Genomic DNA, 22,891 nt, shown 5'->3' with positions numbered 1-22,891 from the left:
CATCAAACAGATCGCTGGCAGAACACCGCCGCTCTTCAGACTGGGGGCCGGAGGCAGGGGCGGCGGGGAGGAAATGGTCTCAGGAAAACTTGACTCAAAGACCGTCTTTGGGAGGGTGAGTTGCACAGGGAGCAGAGACTCCAGAAGCCCCTGCCTTCCCAGAGCAGAGGTCAGCACTGTGGGGACTGATGAGTACCGACCAGCTTGCATCTCCCGCTGGCCCAGTGTGGGCGGGCACTGACTGTTTCTCAGTGCTAGAGCTTGATTGAAAAGTACCCCCATGCATTTGGCATCCTGGAAATACAAGCTATTTTCTATAGCATCCAATTTTAAGGGAATCCATGGAATGAAATGAGTAGGGAGGGTGTCAGTAGATTTCACATGTATTTTGTATACAAGTAAGTTTGTTTTTATCTATATCTATGTACATATACACATATATGCAAAATCTCTTTGCAGAAATGCACAATTTTTAAATAGGTTAAAAGGGTGCCAGGTAAAGGATGCATTTCTCAAAGTTGGTATGCTGTTTAAAAAAATCTTGACTAGATAGGATGCAACACCTTTCCATCGAGCATAAGTAATGGAATCTTAAATTAGGCAGGGAAACCACCCTTCTCTGTCTGACTCCTCATGGGGAGCCCCACTGACTGTGGGCTGCCTGACTGCACTGATGCTTCAGACATAAGGGCGCAGGTGCTGTCAGCCTAGGAAAAAGGAGCTAACTGCTTCCACTTTGGGGGAAAAAATGGGAATTTATATTATTTTCAAAAAAAAATCTGGAAAGCAAAGAGCTCAAATGTTTTAAAAGACCCTCCCCACAGAAGGTAAATGTGCACTGGAAACCTTAAAAAATAGTAGCTCTCTGAAATAGTGGAGATAAAATAAATTGGGTGATCCATTGAAGGAATCTTGTTTAATTGTCACCGTTACTTTCTCACCTTTTTTCAAAGCATGTTTTTCCACTTGTGTTCACTAATTTGAAATGGACTTGTACTAACACTGATCTATAAAGGAGAAGAAAGCTCTGGAATTATATATTGGTTCATTATTTGCAAAACAGTTTACTGCAGGTGTCAGGCACCAGGGTTTGTTTCTGTGTGTACATGTGAATACATGGAATGCTTTTATAAACTTTTTTCAAAATGAAAGAAAAGAAGGAAGGAAGGAGGAAGAGGAGGGGAGACAGGGAGTTCTAAATACAGAAGAACAGTGCGCGACCACAGCTTCAGGTGCATTGGCCCTGGGAACCCCCTGAGATACTCCTGAGCCAGACCCACCCACCAACTCACTGGGCTGCCCGCCGCCCCTCTGAGACTGTGTTTGCATGTTGTCAACACAGGCCTCTCACGCAGTGAGACCTTCCAGTGTCCAGGCCCTTAAAGGTGCTCCGTGATGTCCCCTTTGTTCTCCCTTTCCTCAAGGCTGCTGTCGCTCCATCCATCACGGCACCAGCTTTCCAAGGACAGTCAGCCCTCATCCCCATGAATCCCACATCAGCAGATTCACCCAACCATGGGTCCAAAATGTGGGAGGGAAATTCCTGACAGTTTCAAAAATCAAAACTTGAATTTGCTGCAGGCCACCAACTACTTATATAGCATTTCCATGGTGTTAGGTATTATAAGTCATCTAGAGATGATGAAAGTATACAGGAGGGTGTGCACAGGTGACAGGCAAATCCCACGCCATCTTATACAAGGGACTTGAGTGTCCTCGGATGCTGGTATCTGTGGAGGGTCCTGTGACCAATCCTGAGATACCTGAGGATGACTGCAGCCTCCTGGAGTCCATCTCTTTCTCTTTCACCTCAATCCTGTGCACTTGGCCCATATTAATAACCAGACTTACAGATTTTTTATTCTTTCTCCAAAAATCTTATTTATTCCTCACCAAATTAAATCTAAATCCATCTTACCAGATTTTTTTATCCATGACTTTTCAACTCTCCCTATGAAATGAAGGTATTATTTTTCACTAATAACAGTTAATAATAAAGACCTTTAAAGTCATAGCAACCATTTAGGTTTGTCATTTACAAAACTGATTTCATGCATATTAATTATTTTGCCCTTTAATTCAACCCAGCGTCAAAGATGCTATTTGAAATGTGGAAGATTGCCAGGTGGGGTCTGTTGTATTAAACAGAACTGCGTCATTTGCTGGTGACACAAATACGATGCAAGCTGGCCTGCAAGGGAGGGCAGAGGTGTATGGGTGCATCTATAATCCTGTTTCTCTCACTGTCTCTTTTTTCCTTCCCTCTGTGCGTTTTGATCTATCAACCCAGCTGCAGAAGATGAGAAAGATGGTTGTAGCAAGTTCCTAGACTGCCTCTTCAAGGATTTGACCAAAATGAAGTGAGCATCAACCCTCTTCCCCTTGGCAGCATCCACATAGCTAATCTCTGTGAGAATTCAGGTCACCACCGCTCAGGGGATGTCACTATGTACAAAACAGACCACAGGAATGTGGACTGCATAGCTGGGGCACAAGCTCATGGCTGTCCGAGGGATGGGGGTGACCATGAGGGGAAGACAGCCAGGACCATGGGAGGCAGGGTCCTCAAGGAGAGAGAATGCCTCTCCGAGAAGCTGGGTAAGCAAGACCGACCAACAGCAACTACCTTCCAAGACCTAGACTCCTCTCTCTAAACTCATGCCCATCTCCCACAACAGCTGAGGTCCTCTGACCCTCCCACTTCATCACCAGGGTTGTGTTCTAACTCCAGACCTAGAGGCTCCTGGGGACATTAATCTGCAAGGCTGAGTATCAGAAGCCTCCTATGCTATTGTCGTCTAGGTGAGGAAAGATGTACCTGCTGCAAAGATGAGACCACATCTATTCATCTCCATCACTGGCATCCAGAATTTGGGTTCCTTGGGACCAGAAGCTTGAACTTGGGCCAGCCACCACTGCCCTGGCTGAGTGAGTCTTAGAGAGTTATTGTTAGTGGAAAGTTACTCTACAAAAATAGAAACAGTCTGAAGGATTTCAAGAGGGGTGGACTCAGCTGTTGTCTTTCCTCCCAAGGCCGTTGGTCAACAACATGTGCAGTTGTGGGGAGAGAAAGAATCGGTAAAGAAAATGTCAAACAAATATTCAAGATATTTGTACATTTCTCCCAGAGATGCTAAATGTTTTGCATGATTCAGTTAATGATTCATTAACATGAATCATGTTGAGCACTTCATAGCCTATTATATACCACCCTCTTGCCTGCCTAAATCCATCCCTTAGTCACGAATGTTTTATACGTAGGTCACTTTTTCAGTCGGATTTGATGTCTTACACTTCATGTAAAAAGTAAAACTGCAGAGTCACATGGGTTGATGGGTATAGCTGACTCAATCTGTTTTATGTCCCTTCACTATTTACTTTCGGTAGTAGGAACTGAACTGAACTGAGTAGGATTTAAGCCTTTTACTTTTTTTTACACGTCAATGAAATATTTAGCATTACTCTGAGCTGGTGTTATGGGAAAACAAAAGTGGGTGAAATATGGTTCTTGCCTTCAGTCAGGTAACGATCTCTAGGTATTAGGACACTCTGGAAAGGGTCGGCCCAATATGTGACTTTTTAGTTGGAATCCTTGAGAGTTGAAAGGATTCTGAACTAAAAGGAATGCAGTGATTGTATTAAGCAGGGAGAGACCTTGGAAATATTTTGAAATGAGGATTTATAGATATGAGCATCTGATTAGAAGTAACAGGAAAGTTCAGAAGTGCAGAAAAAAGGAAAAAGTATGATTCCAAGGTTTAGAACAGTATTTTATAAATTATGATCTCATAACCTCCTGCACCAATAGTACCTAAAATTCCCTTTAAAATAGTAAATTCCCAAGCCTCATTACATGCCATCAGAATCTCCATGGAGTAAATTTTGGGAAAGGAATAGAAGATATCAGTTCTGTTTTTAGATATGTGAAGTTTGAGTTGAAAATGACATCAACAACAAGATATGTAGCAGAAGTCCATTTTTTGCTTATGAATATTTAATTGTTTCCAAACTGTTTATTGTCTCTTCTCTATTGCAATACTTTTGCATCTTTATCAAAAATCAATGGCATGTGTGTGTGGGTTTACTATTAAACTCTCTAGCATGTTCCATTGATCTGTTTTTCAATCATTATACCAATAATAGTTAATAAAAGTCCGCCAACCTTATTCATCTTGTTCGACGTTATCTTAGTTCTTCTGGGTATTCTAAATTTCCAGATGAATTTTAAAATCAGTTTGCGAATTTCTACCAAAAAAAAGACTAGGGGGATTTTTACTAGAATTGCATAAATCTATGGATCAATAATGGTAGAACTGACATCTTAGTAATATTGAGTGCTTTGATCCATGAACGCTTACTTCTTGGAAGGAAAGTTATGACCAACCTAGACAGTATATTAAAAAGCAGAGACATTACTTTGCCAACAAAGGTCCATCTAGTCAAGGCTATCGTTTTTCCAGTGGTCATGTATGGATGTGAGAGTTAGACTGTGAAGAAGGCTGAGCGCCGAAGAATTGATAGTTTTGAACTGTGGTGTTGGAGAAGACTCTAGAGAGTCCCTTGGACTGCAAGGAGATCCAACCCGTCCATCCTAAAGGAGTTCAGTCCTGGGTGTTCTCTGGAAAGACTGATGCTGAAGCTGAAGCTCCAATACTTTGGCTACCTCATGCGAAGAGTTGACTCATTGGAAAAGACCCTGATGCTGGGAGGGGTTGGGGGCAGGAGGAGAAGGGGATGACAGAGGATGAGATGGCTGGATGGCATCACCGACTCGATGGACATGAGTTTGAGTAAACTCCGGGAGTTGGTGATGGACAGGGAGGCCTGGTGTGCTGCGGTTCATGTGATTGCAAAGAGTTGGACACAGCTGACCAACTGAACCGAGCTGAACTGAACTGATCTATGAACACAATATATCACCCCATTTATGTAGTTCTTATCTAATTTCTCTCAGCTATGTCCATAGTTTTCAGTGTACAGATCTTGCACACCTTTTGTCAGATTTATCCTCAAGTGTCTCTTTTTTTGGTACTGTTGTAAATGCCTTTGCTTTTTGAATTTCAATTTCCAGCTACTGGTTATAGATATACAGAAATTGAATTAATTTTTGTTTATTGATCTTACATCCTATAGTCTGCTAAACTCCCTTATTGGTGAGTTGTTGTTACTAGTTCTAGTAGTTTTTAGTAGATTCAGGTGGACTTTCTTTGGACTTTCCAGGTGGCGCTAGCGGTAAAGAACCCACCTGCCAATGCAGGAGAAGTAAGAGTTCAATCCTTGGGTCAGGAAAATCCCCTGAAGCAGGAAATGGCAACCCACTCCAGTATTCTTGCCTGGAGAATCCCATGGACAGAGGAGCCTAATGGGCTACAGTCCGTAGGGTCGCAAAGAGTTGGGCATGGCTGGAGCAACTTCACACACTCTAGAAGACTTTATACAGGAAAGATTGTGTCATGTGCACCTGTGCTTGGAAAATATTTGTTGAATTAATGATTCTGCAGTTCCAACCAAAGCTAGAAAACTGAAAGTAAAAAGTGAAAAGAGGTAACATTTCTAAATAGACCACGTAGTGTGAAAAAAGAAGGGAGAGGGGACAGAGAGGGAGCTGCAGCTGAATGTTATTACCGGAGACTCATGTTGGGGGTGGGGCTCCAGAGACACAGGATGCTCCGGCGTTTTCATTTATTCCTGAGGATCCGTTTCTTTCCCGAGTACGTGTGACTCCCCTGAGCCCTCTGTGCAGCCACGCTTCTATAGACACACAAAACCAGGCAGTGCACTTTCACACGCTATTAACCAGCAGCAGTCGTTTGGACTTGCAAGGAAGTGCAGAAGAAAGAAGTTAGAAATAAGTATCTCAGTAGAAAAAAAATTCCCCAAAACAAAAACATAGGTGGGAAAAAAAACTGATGTTTGAAGGCCATTTTCCTATAAGTTTATGGCTCTGTAAGTATGAAAAGAACAGCTATGACCTAAAAATTCATCAGGATGCTCCATATGTTCTTGCTATATCACTGCGTGTGTGCATGTGTGTGCATTGCTTATGTGTGCATGTGTGTGCACATGTGAATGAGTGCACACGTGTGTGCATGTGTGTTTGCTGTGTGTGCACATACATGTGTGGGTGGGTGTGCACATGTGTGTGTCTGTATGTGCATGTGTGTGCAGATGGGTGTATTCATTGCATGTGTGTGCATGCATGTGTGTGGGTGGGTGTACAAATGCACATGTCTGTGCACTTGTGTGTACAGATGGATGTGTGCATGTGTGTGTGCAGATAGGTGTGTGTGTGTTCATTGCGTGTGTGTGTTCATTGCATATGTGTGCATATGTGGGGTGTGCACATGTGTGTGTGGGTGTGCACACGTGTGTGTTCATTGCATTTGTGTGTGCATGTGTGTGCAGATGGATGTGCACACGTGTGTGTGTGCACACATTTGTGTCAGTGCGCTGCCCACAAAATGGAGCCCTATTGTCAGAACAATGCTATTCTCACCACAGGTATTTCTAAAGGCATCAGAAGCAGTAACAGTGTCACTTGTAGAGAAACCCTGAGCAGAAGTAGAATCAAGTATACGATGAGCCCTGGGAGTCCCCAAGCCACAAGACAGAATGAACTGCCTGCTAGTCAATGCAGATGGCCAAGCAGGCGACACTCCAGGAGGCTCTCTTCGGTAGATCAGCCTGTAAACCCGAGTTCTTTCCACGGATTCGTCTGTTTCTCTTGTGAAGGAAAATGACCCTGTAGCTGAAATGCAGACTTTGCACTGCAAGAAAAACAACATCTGGAGCTTTAGCCGGGGGCAAGGCAGGCCAGGCAATGGGCGAGGTCTGGTGGGGACCGACTGTGGGAGCCGGCGCTGCACCCCGTGTGCCACACCGACAACATATGTTTCCATGCTAATGAACGCCGGGCTCATTTAGAATAAATTTGCATCCATCAAAGTCAAACAGCGAGCGAATGTTCTGTGGTGTGTAAACAGCCCTCGGATACCCGGGGAGTTTGAACCACATTTCCATCTGACTTCCAGGAACCGTGGAAGGGAGTCGTCGACCACAGCGAGAGCTGGGAGCCGCACTTCCAGGGCACCTGGAGTGGCCTTGTGGCTACTGCAGAGGCGCACTGCTGGGACAGCCTTTGGAGGGATGGGGCGGGGGGGGGGATGGAGAACTGAGGCTGGAACCCCCATCCCAAGGAGGAGTGAGATGCCCTTGCAGGCCACCCGGGTCAGGTCTCACTCTGCCACGGCTTCTGTGGAGCGAAGAGCAGGTTACTTCATGTCTCCAAGCTGGTCTCCTCTTCCGTGAATGGAAGGTTCAACTAGAGGAGCATTCAAGTCACCTACAGCTACCTAGCCCTCTGGTTTGTGGCCTCAGGAGGCCTCAGGTGGACCCAGCCCTGCCCACACCTCGATCTCAGCCTCCGGGACTGGGAGAGAATAGATGTCTTTTGTTTATAAGCTCCCCCAACTGCGGTTTTCTGTCACAGCAGGCAGAATGGACTAAGATAACAATCCAAAAACTTAACATATGTGTTGTTTGTCTAGCACACGTCTCCCACTAGACTGTGACCCTGTGAAGCAGAGGCACAACTAACCAGCTCACCAGTATCGCCCAGGGCCTGGCTCCATGCCCACCATGCAATAGATGTGTAGCCATTATTTTTCAGATGGACACATAGACAGATGAAAGCCACATTAAACAGTGAGTGGCCTAATGTTCCAGATATCTGAGCTGAACCCAGCTCTTACTAGCTCTTCTCCCCAGTGAGGAAAGAAAGCCCTGAGGTTTACACATCACGCAAGTCCACCTCCCTTCAGCAAGTCCGTTCTCCTGGCATGGCCTCCCTGACCTGAAGATGGGTTCTGGTTTGAGCTTCTGCCTCGGTTTCTGAACACTTCTGCCTTTTCCCTCCTGCGCCTGATGGCTCAGAGCTCAGGCTTAATTTCACACCCACAATTAGTAAGATTCATATTCCAGAAGAAAGCTAAATTGTTCATTTGCGTTAACTCCGCACTTGGGACCCATAAGCTCACTGAGAGGAAGCAAAGCCACATTTTGTCTTTTCAGAACGGGCCCTCCGTTTTGCTCCAGGAGGATCTCCCACCCTGGGGACCCAGCCCTCTGTGTCTCGCTTAGAAACACAGCATTTTTACAAAAGTCATCTTTCCCGACCAGACATACAGAAATGCAAAGCCATTTTAGCATTGAAATCTTAGGAGGAGAAAAGAGAGGAAAACTCTACGTATATTTATATTTATATAGCTGAATTTTCATTTGATTCTAAGACTGAAATCTATTTCAGCTGAAAATATCTCACTAAATCAAATCTCAGAACACACAAGACAGGGTTTCTTTTCTCTGATGAAAATAATTTCTTTGTTCATACTGTTGAGCATATAATACTTTTTCTAAAGCAGCAAAAACGGACCTCTCCTCGGAAATGAAGACACTCAAGCTGTAATTCATATGAATAAAAGAAAGAAAAGAAGAAAGGGAGGGAGGAAGGATGAGAAAGAGAGAGAAAGAAAGAAGGAGAAGGTGAGAAGGAAATAAAGAACACAGCCCCAAGTTCTGAAGCACAGCTGCTAGATTTATAGCAAATGCAGCGACACATTCTAGTAGCTGAAATGACAGTCTCGCTCTGCGGTTGGAATCTGTGCATGACCGCTGGTCCCGTGTACTTTTAACAGCAAGTTATAAAGCCATTTGTGCAGCTACCAGACCAAGACTTTCTGCCTCATCAGCGGAGACTGAGCCCGGTGGGAGGTGACATCCTGGCAGGAGTTCTGAGGATGGGGTGGGGGGCAGGGTGTGGAGTGAGGAGTCAGCGCCTGCAATGCTTTTCTGGGATAAGCTGGTCCTTAGGACCATGGACCAATCTCATGTGTCCCAGAGCCATGTATTAAAATTGGCTAAAACTCTCAAATCAAGTCAAGGCAGCAGGCAGACAGGTAATTCTACACAGGTATCAGTGCGGGAAGGAATTTAAGCTCCCTCACAAATCCACATGTGCAGAGACACACACACGTCTCGTCAGATTGCCCATAATGACACCTCGGAAGGGCCTTCGCCTAAAAGTGATTGCAACCGAGCCAGGTAGACGGCAGGATTCGGCAATCATGCCCACGCGGCATCAATCGGCATGATGAGTCTTTTACATAATGTGAATCACTGTCTAATTGTGAGTCTGATTGCACCTACCGTCAGGCATCGAAGAAGCAAGGAGTGAAAGGAAATGACAAAGGACCAAGCTTTTGAACGTTTTGAAAGGAAAACCACGCCAGTCCCGAGGATCAAGAAGGGGGAAGTCCCCACAGCTCAGCACACGGAGTGAGTCCTGACAAGACAGAACGAAGGACCCACCAGAAAAGCATCTCATCCACCCAGCGACACAGACTCTCTAGGAATTGCCACCTGCTGTGTGACAGGGTGTGATGGAGACCCCAAGTGTCCACACCTGGCAGACCTGGATTCCAACCCTGCTCTGTCACCTCCTGCCTTGTTCACCTGGGCGGTCTCATCTCAGTTTGATGTGGAGAATAAAAAGGATTAAATGAGGTCCTACCACAGATCCGAAACAAAGTGTGGGTGGTTGATCCTCAGCAAATATTAATTACAATCCTTGTCCTTTGTGAAAATTAAGTTCATTTATGAACATACTAGTCAAAAGATCAATAATAAGTTCTCAGTCCTCCCCAACTCCTCTGCTGTTGAGGACACTGAAGTCCAGTCTTCCTTTTGGTCTGTTGCAGAGGCAGTAACTTTGGAGCACTATGGCGTTTGTGCCCAGTTGGCACCACCTTCAGGAACCACCAGTACCTTCAGGAAACTTCAGTACCTTCAGGAGCCACCACCAGGCAAACAAGATGCCAGAAGGAGGAGTAACATCATGGGCCACTGGCCAACACCTCCCATCACAAGCTAGCACCCGACAATGGTGGGCCCGGGCTGGGAGGAAGGTCAGTGGCCATTGCTGTTGGTTCTGATTGTGTCCTGCACCCAAAGACCCACCCAGGTGGGAGCTGTAGTGGGTGAAGGAGACACCAGGGGCCTAGGCAACAGCACCGTGTTTCCCACGTGGTTGCCATGAAGATTTGCCCTCCATATCCTTTTCAGGGAGGACTCTATACCCCACTAGAAAAAGTAGGGTCAGCAGGCAGCCTTAGCAATGACCTTTCCCCCGGGTCACAGTGTCCTGGAGGAGCCTCCATCAGGTGACAGAGCACCCAGCCACACCCAGGAAGCCCTGGGTCAAGCCTAGTAATTTGGTGTGCACTTGCTGGCCAGGCACTGTTCAAGCACCAGCCACCCACAGCAGCCGAGCATCACTAACTTGACGGCAACAATTGCACAGGTGAGGTGTGAAGACAGTCCTTAACCAAGTCCACATGCTTCATCAGGCATTGAGAGTGAGTCACCTGGAGCCCAACATGGGTCAAGACCCCTGTGCTCCACACACCTGTGGGAGTCACCAAAAGAGAAATTAGATTACATACAGACAATCCACCTGATTATGTGGGTGACTTCAGTAGGATTTTGCAGGTCTTACAAGATTAAATATATGTCATCCTGGGGACTTCGCTGGCAGTCCAGTGGCTAAGACTCCATGCTCCCAATGCAGGGGGCTTGGATTCCATTCCTGCTCGGGAAACTAGATGCCACATGCTGCAACTAAAGATCCCACATGCCACAACAAGACCTGGCACGGCAAATAAATAAAAATAAATACTTAAATTTTTTAAAAAAAGTATATGTTTCCACAGAAACATACTCAATAGCAGGATTGTGTACAGTGGTGTGTATGGGATTAGGCGACAGTGTACTAGCTGTGTTAGTGTGTATCTCAGGCATCTGGGGCTGCTGTAACAAGATGCCACAGTCTGGGGGCTCAAGCAACAGAAGTCTGAGGCTGGTATCAGCAGGGCTGGCTCCTGATAAGATCACTCTTCCTGGTATAACTGGCCTCCTCTTTGCTGAGTCTTCAGAAGGATGAGAGAGAAAACCAGCTATCAGTATCTCCTCTTATAAGGACAGTAACCCTATTGGGCTGGGGCCCCACCCTTGTGACTTCATTTAACCTTAGAGGTCTCAACTCCAGATACAGCCACAGGATTAGGGCTTCAGTATATGAACTGAGGTGGTAGGGGAAGGGAGGGGTGGGACACGAAGCTGCAGTCCATACAGTCTATGACCCATATAAGCTGGAGCAGACAAGTTAATACCTTCGGGCTTTTGTCAAAGCTGCCACAGTGTCATTTGTCTGCCTCGTAGGGTTTCTGTGAGGATCAAGTAAATATACATGAAGGTGACATTGCAAACTATTAGGATCCACAAATATCTTCTAAGTAAAAGTGAAAGAAGGGCTTCCCAGGTGGTGCTAGTGGTAAAGAATCTGCCTGTAATGGAGGAGTCATAAAAGAACTGGGTTCGATCCCTGGGTAGGGAAGCTCCCCTGGAGGAGGGCATGGCAACCCACTCCAGTATTCTTGCCTGGAGAATGCCAAGGACAGAGGAGCCTGGAGGGCTATAGTCCATGGGGTCGCAAAGAGTTGGACACAACTGAAGCAGCTGAGCACACACACAAGAATGAAAGGAACTGTCAGCTAGATACATGATGTGAGCAGCTCAGCCATGCTGGACCAGATCATTTATTAGTCAGAATCTTTCTGCCCTTCGAAGAAGAAAGCAAATGGCTATAGAAAAAAAAATCATCTTTTTTTTTAAAAAAGCCAGGGTAACAGCATGAACCCTCCCTCCTCGGTTTCCCACATTTCCTTCCAGACAATGAGAAACAAGGCCAGACGCTCATTAAAATTCTAACAAGGACAACAAAGTTCACTTGGGGAAGAGTGGCCAGAGTCGTTTCAGAAGGAGCGTCACAACCTACATTGAGAAAAGAGGAGCTTCCATCTAATGAGGACACACAGCTAATCCCATGCCTCTGACGCTCCGCTGAGATTTGGTTATAAATACTTAGCACCTTTGTGAAGGGCAAGATCTGCAGACAGTGCTTTTGAGATCGTCTCTGTGAACATAACCTTTTTTGGGAAGTGGCTGCTTCTCAAATGCGCCCCTATCTGTCCCAGGGATTCCTCCCAGTGTCACCTTATTTGTGCATTCAGACGAGATCAGGCCTGTTTCTCACCCACGGGGCTCCACGTTCCCTATTACAGAAAATGACTGATGGATCCCAGGAGCAAAAGGAAGCCAGTGTCCTAAACCAGATTCCAGGAACTTCGGCTCAGCGTCTGTCAACAAGCCCAGCAATGCAGAGAGCAGGGCAGAGAGTCGAGTAGAGATCCCGTGCTACGTGCACATTTGACCCTTAAATCTAAGTCCCCTGCCTGTGCTGTGCTGGCCCGCTCCAGAAAAACTCAGAGAAACTGTGTTCTGATTGTTTTTCACTAACACAGAGCACCAGCTTACTTAAGCAGAGTGTTACTGAACTAAGGCCCTGAAAGTAGCTGTGTTTCCCACTCAAACTCATTAGAAAGCTAAAGAATTTGTAAGTTATGTTCACTTTATATCCTGTTCATGATAATTTAATCATATAAAGAAGAAATAAGCTGGGTCCCCTATGGAAGCTCTATGCCCCACATAGAATAGATGGCATTTTGGGTTTTAGAAGCAGAGAGCAAGTTCCCATGATCCTGAACACTTGGAAATAGTATTAACTTGGGGTTCAATTTCAGTTTCAGCTCTGGGCAAGGGAGGAAATGGGGGAGCCATGAGCAGGAGCCTCTCTCAATCTTCAGGGCCCTGATGATAGAGGACAGAAAGGGACCTCCACTCCCCTCCCCTGCAGCCCCTGGCCCCATGGGATGAGGCTCTCTCATGGGTGCCCCAAGACCTGGGTCACCAGGATGGGTAACATTTCATGCAATGTTTTTAAAATATTTCAAAATTCAAGCAAAAATGTCCATGATAAACAAAAAAAATCAAAACTGTAAGTAAAAACAGGATTTAACAGTGCTGTTCTGAGCCAAACTAAAGCTGGAGGCAACAAGACATGAGCCCCCGTGTGTAAGTGTGTGAGTGTGTGTGTGTGCGCATGTGTATGTGTGTTGTCAGGAATTTTTTCAGTGGTTGATTTTTTTCCAGAACCTTAAGGTAATTGAAAGCTATTGAAAAATTGAAAAGTGGGTGTGTTCAATCTCACAGCATTATGTGAAGTTCAAATGTTTCATTTACATAAGAAAATAATGTAGTAGAATTTTTTACCTTCCTGCCGTGAATGGAGGGCTGCCAATGCAGGAGACCCAGGTTCGATCCCTGGGTCAGGAAGATCTCCTGTAGAAGGGAAGGCAACTCATTTCAGTTTTCTTGCCTGGAAAAGACCATGAAAGAGGTGCCTGGCTGGCTACAGTCCATAGGGTCACAAAGAGTCAGACACAACTGACCAACTAACACACACAAGTGGAAGCAAGTGCATCAATCATATTTTCATTTTTTTAAATCATATTTTCAATCTCAATTGAGAGAATTGCCTTGTTGCCAATTTCTCTGGACCATGTAATAATTCCACATTTCCTTAAGCTGACTTTCATTTATTAAACTTCTTTTACCATTTCTTGAGTTAGGGTTCCACCGTGACTCATTTTGTGAAAAAAAATTTTTTTTTTCTGAATACCTCTTCCAAATTTAGATCAGATTTTACTGGGCAGGATTCACAAATGAGTTTTAGAAGATCCAAGCATGATGCTGGTTTTATATTACAACTTATTGGCAAGGCAGGCTGCTGAAAACCAATGATTTCTGATGAAATCTGTCCAGGATTTAGCCTGTCAAGATGTTCAGAGGTGAGACAGTGTCTGCTTTTTGAAAATCAAATGTATTCAAGCAGAACAACTTATTTATAGTTAAAAATTCAAAATCTGAAGATAGTTGGTTTAATTTTGCATTTCTCCATTTCAATGTGAAATGAGGACATTTTATAATCTCCCAAATTTCGATTTGATAACCACGTTTCCTATAATAATTGATGCCCTCATCTGATGAATCATGCATTTCCAATTTCTTTCCTTTGCATTTATTTCCAAATGCAGGAAGAATATTCATGTGTTTTACTAAAGTTTTCAGTTCATCAAACATACTTTCAAAGTCTCATTTGGTGTTATTCACATGACTCATTGAAAATGAGGTCCGAAAAGAAGTTGATTTTGGAAGTATTATTGATGGCTTTGCTTTCATAAACACCAAGTGATGGTGGTGGTTTAGTTGCTAAGTTGGGTCCGACTCTTGCGACCCCATGGACTGAAGCCTGCCAGGCTCCTCTGTTTATGAGATTCACACCAACAAGGGAAGCTATAATAAATTCTGGTTTGGGTATAAATAAAATATGTAAATTAAAATAATGATGTGAGTCTTAGTGCTCTTAATTTTCAATATATTTTCACCTACCTTATTATTTGGAGGAAAAATTAATCTTTAAAAAAAATGTATAACTCCCATATGATGTAAGTTTCTCTTCTTGATGAATACAGCTTATTCTAATCCAACTCTCCCTGAATATTTCAGACTTAACCTATTATCCCGCCTAAATGTAAGTGATGTACTTTTACATCCTAAGGAATGAATCTCTAATGGTGTAATTTCATGCCCCATGACCCTTCCCCCACTGCCCCCCAAGTGGAAGAGAGTGTTTCCTGGGACAGTCCTCGAATCCAATTCTTTATTCTAAATAATGAAGGGGAAAAGTGCTCAGTGACCTGGAGAGGTCTTGCTGGGGCAAGGACTGGAAAGAGCATTAATTTACACCACTGTATTAGTTCCCTAGGGCTGCTGTAACAAACTACACAGACTAATAGTAGCTTATAACACCAGACACTGATGCTGTTCCAGGTCCACAAACCAGAAGCCCTAAATCCCACTGTCCGCAGCACTGGCTGCTTCTAGAGGCTCTTGGGGAGGCTTCTTGCTGCCTCTTTCAGCTTCTGGCAGCTCCAGACATCTTTTGACTTACAGATAAATCCCTCTATTTCTGCCTCTGCCTTCACATGTCTTTTCCTCATGTGTCTGTGTGTCTGCTTTTCCGTCTCTTTTGAGAACACCTGTCACTAGCAAGCCCTTAGGAAAGATGGCACTGGGAAGAGTTTTACATTATAGTTAAAAGGCTATCTATGCAGGGCTAGTATCTATGGTGTCCCACTGAGTTGGAAGATAAGGAGAGGTGTCCACTTCTGGGCAAAATCAGTGCATTACTTTGGGAAATGATGAGAAGGAGGAAAAAAAAGAAGTATTAAAGGGGTCCAGTGGTTAAGAATCCGCCTGCCAATGCAGGAGATACGGGTTTGATCCCTGATCTGGGAAGATCCCACATATCGTGGAGCAGCTAATCCTGTGCGCTGCAACTACTGAGCCTGCACCCTAGGGTCCAGGAGCCCCAGCTACTGAAGGTTAAGCACCCAAGGGCTCCTGCTCCACAAGAGAAGCCCCTGCAATGAGAAGCCCGTGCGCCACAGCTAGAGAATAGCCCCGCTCTCCACAAGTAAAGTTCATGTGTAGCAACGAACACTCCATACAGCCAAAAATAAATTTAAATTTTTAAAAAATCTTATTGTTTAAAAAAAAAGGAAGCATTAAAGGCCAATTCATGCACCACCTATGAAATACTCTTGTTAAAATGTTGGACCTGAATATGCCCGAGATGCTATGAAGCACCATCCAATGGCACTTTCTGCAGAGAGGGAAACGGTCCACATGTGTGTGCCAGTGGAGCAGCCACTGGACTGTGTGGTTAAAGCACTTGAAATGTGGCTGAAGAACAGAATTCTTAATGGTATCTACCTTTAGTTCATTTAAATTCAGATAGCTACCCTGGCTGGCAGCCCTCAAGCAAACTCCCACTGCTGGGAAGTGTGGGGACACAAGAGCCATCAAAGGGCACAGCAAGGAAGCAAGAAGACACATCTAGACTGCGGGTGCACCAAGGCTCTCCAGAAAGACAGAACCCAGAGGAAGCGCCTCTCTAGGAGAGAGATGCGTGTTAAGAGATTGGCCCATGTGATTAAGAGGGCTAGGAATTCTGAAACCTGCAGGGTAAGCTGGCTGGAGAACCAGGGAAGAGCCACGCTGCAGATCACATCTGAAGGCCACCTGCTGGCAGAGTGTCCTTTTGTTCCAGAAAGTGAAAGTGTTTGGCACTTAGTCCCATTCAACTCTTTGCAACCCCATGGACTGTAGCTGGCCAGGTTCCTCTGTCCATGGAATTCTCCAGGCAAGAATACTGGAGTGGGTTGCCATTCCATTCTCCAGGGGATCTTCCCAACCCAGGGATCGAACCCAGGTCTCCTGCATTGTAGGTGGATTCCTTACCATCTGAAGGAAGCCCAGGAAGGCCTATCTTTTTCTTCCACTCAGGCCTTCAGCTGATTAGATAAGGCCTACCCAGTTTAGATTTAAATGTTAGTCTAATCCTAAAAGCACCTTCACAATAATGTCTTGATTTTAGTACATGTCAAGAGTCATTTGCATTGGTAAGTGTGGAGCTAACAATTAGTTTAGAATTTTTGTTAATAGTCCTTCTATCTGTTGTCCTTTTGCTCTTGTAGCATCAACAGAGATAGAACCAAGTGAGAGTGATTTGGCAATTCAGTAGATATCGTACAGATATGAAGCTGGCAAATAATTTAAGTGGGACTAAATATCCAGGAGTATAATTTATCTTAGAATATTCTTAATAAGCTAAATAGAAAAGCAAATGTTTGAGTCTACTGAGGAAAAAGAAAACAATAAAATTGAATAAAAGCCTTAAAAAACTCCCTCACAGACTACCTAGAATAATATTTGACCAACTATCTGGGTCCCCATAGCCTAGCCAAGTTTATACATGACATTAACCACCACTGGGGCCTTCTTCAGGCCAGCAGCAGGGAGGAAAAGGCAGAACTGAGCAGGTACAATTCTGGATTCAGAGAACTCTGGTGGATACATGGGCCGGGTCAGATCCTGATCAAAGAGGTCCACTGCAAAAGGATACTGCTGGGACAGTGGAGGAAACTGGATTGTGGCTTGGGCATTAAATAACAACAAGAAGCATCCTCAATTGTGTTAAGTGTGTAATAGCATCAGCAGAGAATGTCCATATTGTTTAAAGATGCAGAGTAAAGCAGGAGATGTTGTAATGATCTTCCACCAGAATCTCATTAAAATAATCCCATAAGGAAAAAAACAGATAAATGAAGCAAATATGGCAAAAAGGCTTCCCAAGTGGTGCTAACAGTAAAGAACCCACCTGCCAATGCAGGAGACATAAAAGATGCAGGCTCAATGCCTGGGTGGGGAAGATCCCCTGAAGGAGGGCATGGCAACTCACTCCAGTATTCATGCCTGGAGAATTCCATGGACAGAGAAACCTGGGGGGACTACAGTCCATGGGGTCACAAGGAGTCCGACATGACTGAGCAACTTAGCATGCATGCATGTAGCAAAACCTAGAAATGTGCTGAGATTCCGTGATGGTCTGTGAAGCTGCATTATACCTTCCTCTCTGCATTGGGTATCCTTGCAGATTCACATAACACATTTTCAGAAGGTGATTTGAAGTGTTATTTGGACCCTGTGGTTAGAGGATCCACACTGAGCATAAATGTATTTGCTAAACTAGTGCTTTTTATCAATATCTTCATGGATCCTCTCACTGTTCTTTTTTTCTATCTGAAATTCATGACTGGAAATAGCAAGCCTGTTTTCTATCTCTCACCACATAAAAGCAATCGGATTTGGAATTATGTTAATACAGTTTGCCCAAGTTGGAGGGAGAGCATTTGCAAATTCCCACTGTGAGAATATCTCTAAATATTAGTAAAACATTAGGTGGCCACAGAACACACGTGGAGGATTTTGAAGTGTGTTAATGGCAGGCTCATGAGCAACTGGCTACTTTCGCTGAAAGATGTTCCAGGGATATTTGTTCATCTTCATTTGTGTTTTATTCAGAACTCCAAGAATGAAAAAACAGTACTATATGTAAATCCTGGAACACTTGGTCCTTTCCCTGAACACACCATCATTTTGGCAATCTGAAAGGGAAGTCACAGTCCTAAAGTTTCACATGGAGCTGTGAGCATGAAATTTATTTTAATGTTTCTAAGTAGCATGTGTACAAATGAGGTTTGCAGTTAGGGATGCTCATATTTTCCCCAAACCTCTCATTTATATATGTGGGGTTTTTTAATGTTTTCTAATACTCTAAAAGGAAATAAAAAGAAGAGATATTTTTCTTTAAAATCAAAGTCTCTTCTCAGTAATAAATTTTCACTTTAGAACTCAGTAGGGTTTCTCATGAAAGGAAATGAAACAGTTTTGTCTTTCTGTCTTAGTGAGCAGAAGATTTCCCAAGCAGTCTCCAAGTCATAATTAAACCAGTAAAAACCCCACAGTGGAAATATATGTTTACACATATCCCTGTGTTTGACCGAAGCCAAAGTTTACCAGTTAGGTGGTTGTCTAGATGTAAATGTTCTTTGTATGGCATCATTGCATCTGGAAGAAAAATGAAAACTCCAGCTAGAGCCTGTCCAAGCAGAGGCAACTGCAATGATATTCCAACTGAGGAGGTGACACCAAAGACCCTGGCAGACACAGCCCTTTTCCCCCCTGCCCCACCCTTCCCCACCCTCCACACCTAGCTGGTGACTCTTCTTTGATCTCTCACCACATCCGGACACAGACCTGCAGTGCCTATCTTGTTTGCGTGGGGAGTAGTAATTGCTGGTAACATCACTGCAGTTGGTGAAGAGCTCGGAATTGATCGCTCCCGTGCTGATCCAGGCCAGTGTCCTATTCACGGTGGGCTCTGCCCCCCAGGCCAGCTCCCCGGTCTCAGGACTCGGCCTCTCCTGTGGGACGGGGCTCCCTCTACGCTCTGGGGGCTTTATTTGTTATCAGAAATGAATGCCAAACCACTGAAAAGAGGGCCTTGGGGTATAACTCCTGGCACAGTCTGATTTCAAACTGCTAAAGAATTCCTATTGAAAACTTCTGGCAAATACCTGTTGAAAACTTCTAGCAAATGCCTTTTTAAAGCAGTCAGAAATTCCCATCCGGCAGGTAATGCAGACACCTCAACCAGGTTGATGCCAGCTGCACGGAGTCAAAGAAGAACGTGTAACCAGCAGAGTCAGAAAATGAAACTGAGAGGAATCAGGTCTTTCCTTTGGAACACATTCCTCCTGTCGAATGGATTTTTAAAATTCGATCATTTTTTATCAGGCCAATTTCCACAACAGGCAAAACAGATTCAGTGCCCACCTGGGGATGTTGTTGAGTTGTCCGAGAATATATGTATGTCATTTGTAGCCTCCGGCAACAAACAGACCACTTCACTTGCTCTCCTGGTGCCTGTTGGAGGACCAACAGAGTGAAGCAGGCAGGCCATGCCTTGATCACCGTCCTGACAGCATGCGTGGGGGAAACCAGAGCTCTCTCCCCGAGTGAGCATCGGTGGTCTGATAAGCAGAGGCCTGCACACCCAGCAGACATGGAGGCCCAAGCACCCCTAGACTAACAGCAAGATGGAGAGCAACCTGGGTTTTTAAGCAAACCCACTGGTGCTGCCATTGTTGTTCAGTTGCTCAGTCACGTCCAACTCGTTGCAAACCCATAGACTGCAGCACACCAAGCTTCCCTGTCCTTCACCATCTCCCGGAGTTTGCCCAAACTCTTGTTCATTGAGTCGGTGATGCCATCCAGCCATCTCATACTCTGTCATCCCCTTCTCCTCCCGCCTTCAATCTTTCCCAGCATCAGGGTCTTTTCCAATGAGTCAGTTCTTCACATCAGGTGGCCAGAGTATTGGAGCTTTAGCTTCAGCTGACCTCTTTCCAAAAACAACTGTTGGGTCACGAGCTGCCCTTTTAAAAACACAGAAACACCATATGCGGGTCATTCAGTCCTAGGACATGGAATGAAGCCTGAATCGTCAGGCGTGCTAAATGGACTGCCTCTCATCACCACCCTGCTAGCGAGGCAGCATTCCTGTAGGTGGCTCGTGTGTCACACAGAGTTAGGGGTTAAAGGTAAGGACATGTTAGGAGGAGGAGCATCAGAACCGGTGCAGGTCTATAGTTATGGGACACATGAGTGAGGACCCCACACTCCCTCCCCCGGCTCTGGTTCCTCCTGGGCCAGGGCTGGTCCACCCGGGGTGCGAGTGGTCCAGAGCCCAGGGCAGGACGGACAGGAGGCTGAAATGGGATCTGGACTGGGAATCACAGGAGTGCCTCAGCTCCCAGCCATCAGTTTTCAGTAAATAAAAATAAAATGTAAAGTCCTACTCCCATTTTTATGTACTCTTAAGAGCTTTCTTTTTACGGTTTTGCTTCCATCAGTGTGTGTGTGTGTGTGTGTGCACACGTGTGAGACTGGAGTATGTGAAGACAGAGATTAATGGCTCTCCTGCAGATCAAGGCCCCGCTATTAGCTCGCCTGCACCCGAGCCACCACATCACTCATCTAAAACACCTTATAATAGTCTGATTGAATGGGAGGGTGATTTTTATGATGTGAGTTAAATGGAAATTAGGGTGATTTTTGAAACTCTAACATATGGCCCCTACTGATTACTTTTCCCAACAAATTTTTCATGTGGTCATAATCGAAATTTAAATAAGAGTCTCGGGGGGGAAAAAGCTGGTGTATGAACGCCCTGTGCCCTCAGGCCTCCTAGGAGGACAATAAAAACCAAATTTCCTGAAGTCGAAGGAAAATGCGAGGCAAGTGGAAAATTAATGGTCAGGAAAAAAACACCTCCAGAAAAAAAAAAAAAACTCCCTGCAAATGTCTTTCCTAACAATAGTTTTCAGCCAGAATTGACAAGAGAGAGTGGAGATTTTCTGATAAGGCTGCAACCAGATCTGCAGAGCTTTGTGAGGCAATCAGCCCAAACACCGACATAAAACGGCTTTAATTGAGGGCACGTCCCTTCTAGATCATGCCTCCTGATACAATGCATGTGGTGAAAACGTTCCTAAACCATCTATGCAGTCTTGCTCAGTCTAAAACCACCTCTTTTTAAATTACAAAAGAAACACGTGCCCACTGTGGACATTTTTGAAAATGTACAAAAGTATAGAAGAAAAGATAAAAAATAGAGATATATTAATAAAATCCCAAGACCCAGAGGTACAAGCTGTGAGTAGCTGTTACCATCTTCATATTTTCTAGTCCTTTTTTAAAAAACAGTGCCTTCCTCATCTAAAGTATTTGAGATTGTGCTGCTAGTCAGTGTAGTCTGCTCCTTCTCACTTAATTTCACAGGCTCCACATTTTCCAATGCCGTTAGAGACTCCTCATAAAATCCTTTGTAAGACCATAACAACACACGACTGTCCACAGTGTACACCATCTGCACGGGTGCCACGCTTTCATGATTGCATTTGTAATTTCCCTTCTCTACCACCAAATACTTAGGACTAATTTAACAAAACGTGAAAGTGAAAGTTAGTCACTTAGTTGTGTCCAACTTTTTGTGACACCAAAGACTGTAGCCCACCAGGCTCCTCTGTCCATGGGAATTCTCCAGGCCAGAATACGGAAACACACGGATTAAAAAGTTTGTATTCTTTTTCTTAAGATCAGAGGCAGTTTGGTAGCTGTTACTTAGACGCCAGAATACTGGAAGGGATGGAAACTTTCAACATCTTTGGAGGAAGATAGGGGCCGAACACCAGGAATTAAGTCTTAGTTTCAGGAGGGCAGCAACGTGATTCAGAATATATATCTTCTTTTTCAGACTCTTATCCATTATAGGTTATCACAAAATTTTGAATATAGTTCCCTATGGTATATAGTAGGTCCTTGTTGTTAAATACACTGTAATTTTTTAAAAATGTAAAGAAAGAAATTGTCTTTTCAAGCTATATGGGAAGGTTTGATCACTTTAATATAGCACATTCCCAGGGATTTTAATAGATCACTTATGTAATGTGTTGTACCTGTGAAAAGAAAGACATCTTCTGTGGCAAAGGCAGGGAAAGGCTCCACGTGTGTTAGGATCCTGGAGACCGCTCTTGAGTAGGGGGTCAGAGAAGGCAATGGGAACCCACTCCAGCACTCTTGCCTGGATAATCCCATGGACGGAGGAGCCTGGTAGGCTGCAGTACATGGGGTCGATAAGAGTCTGACACGACTGAGTGACTTCACTTTCACTTTTCACTTTCATGCATTGGAGAAGGAAATGGCAACCCACCCCAGTGTTCTTGCCTGGAGAATCCCAGGGACAGGGGAGCCTGGTGGGCTGCCGTCTATGGGGTCGCACAGAGTCAGACACGACTGAAGCGACTTAGCAGCAGCAGCAGGGGGTAGGGGCTGCTGTAAGGTGCAGGATTGGCCCCTTACATTCTCCTCAGTGACTGGGGGTTTTAAAGGGCCGCAGGGACCACTCAAAGGCTGAGTATCTTGCTCATCACAGGAGGTGCTTGGGACAGTCCTGCTGCTGTGGTTACAGCTGCCAATAACAAGCCTGGTACCTATTCACCACAGTGCAATGTATTTGTTATAATAACATAGTTAATGATGGTATGGGTGCTGCTAAAAATATAGTTATTACAACAGTATAGTTATTAGTGATACAATGCTAATAATAATGTCATATTATAACATAGCTATCAATAGTATACTATAATACATAATATGCCACTGCTGAGTCATTCAGTTGTGTCTGACTCTTTGCAGCCCTGTGAACTATAGCCCACCAGGCTCCTCTGTCCATGGGATTTTCCAGGCAGAAATACTGGAGTGAGTTGCCAAGGCCTCCTCCAGGGGCTCTTCCTGACCCAGGGACTGAACCCACATGTCTAACATCTCCTGCATTGCCAGCAGATTCTTTACCACTGAGCTGTCAAGGGGAAGCCTGATACATAGCACACTATGTTAATATTCAGTTCAG

Source organism: Cervus elaphus, chromosome 23 (assembly GCF_910594005.1).
Source record: "Cervus elaphus chromosome 23, mCerEla1.1, whole genome shotgun sequence".
Lineage (NCBI taxonomy): Eukaryota > Metazoa > Chordata > Mammalia > Artiodactyla > Cervidae > Cervus > Cervus elaphus.
This window is presented reverse-complemented; position numbering follows the sequence as displayed.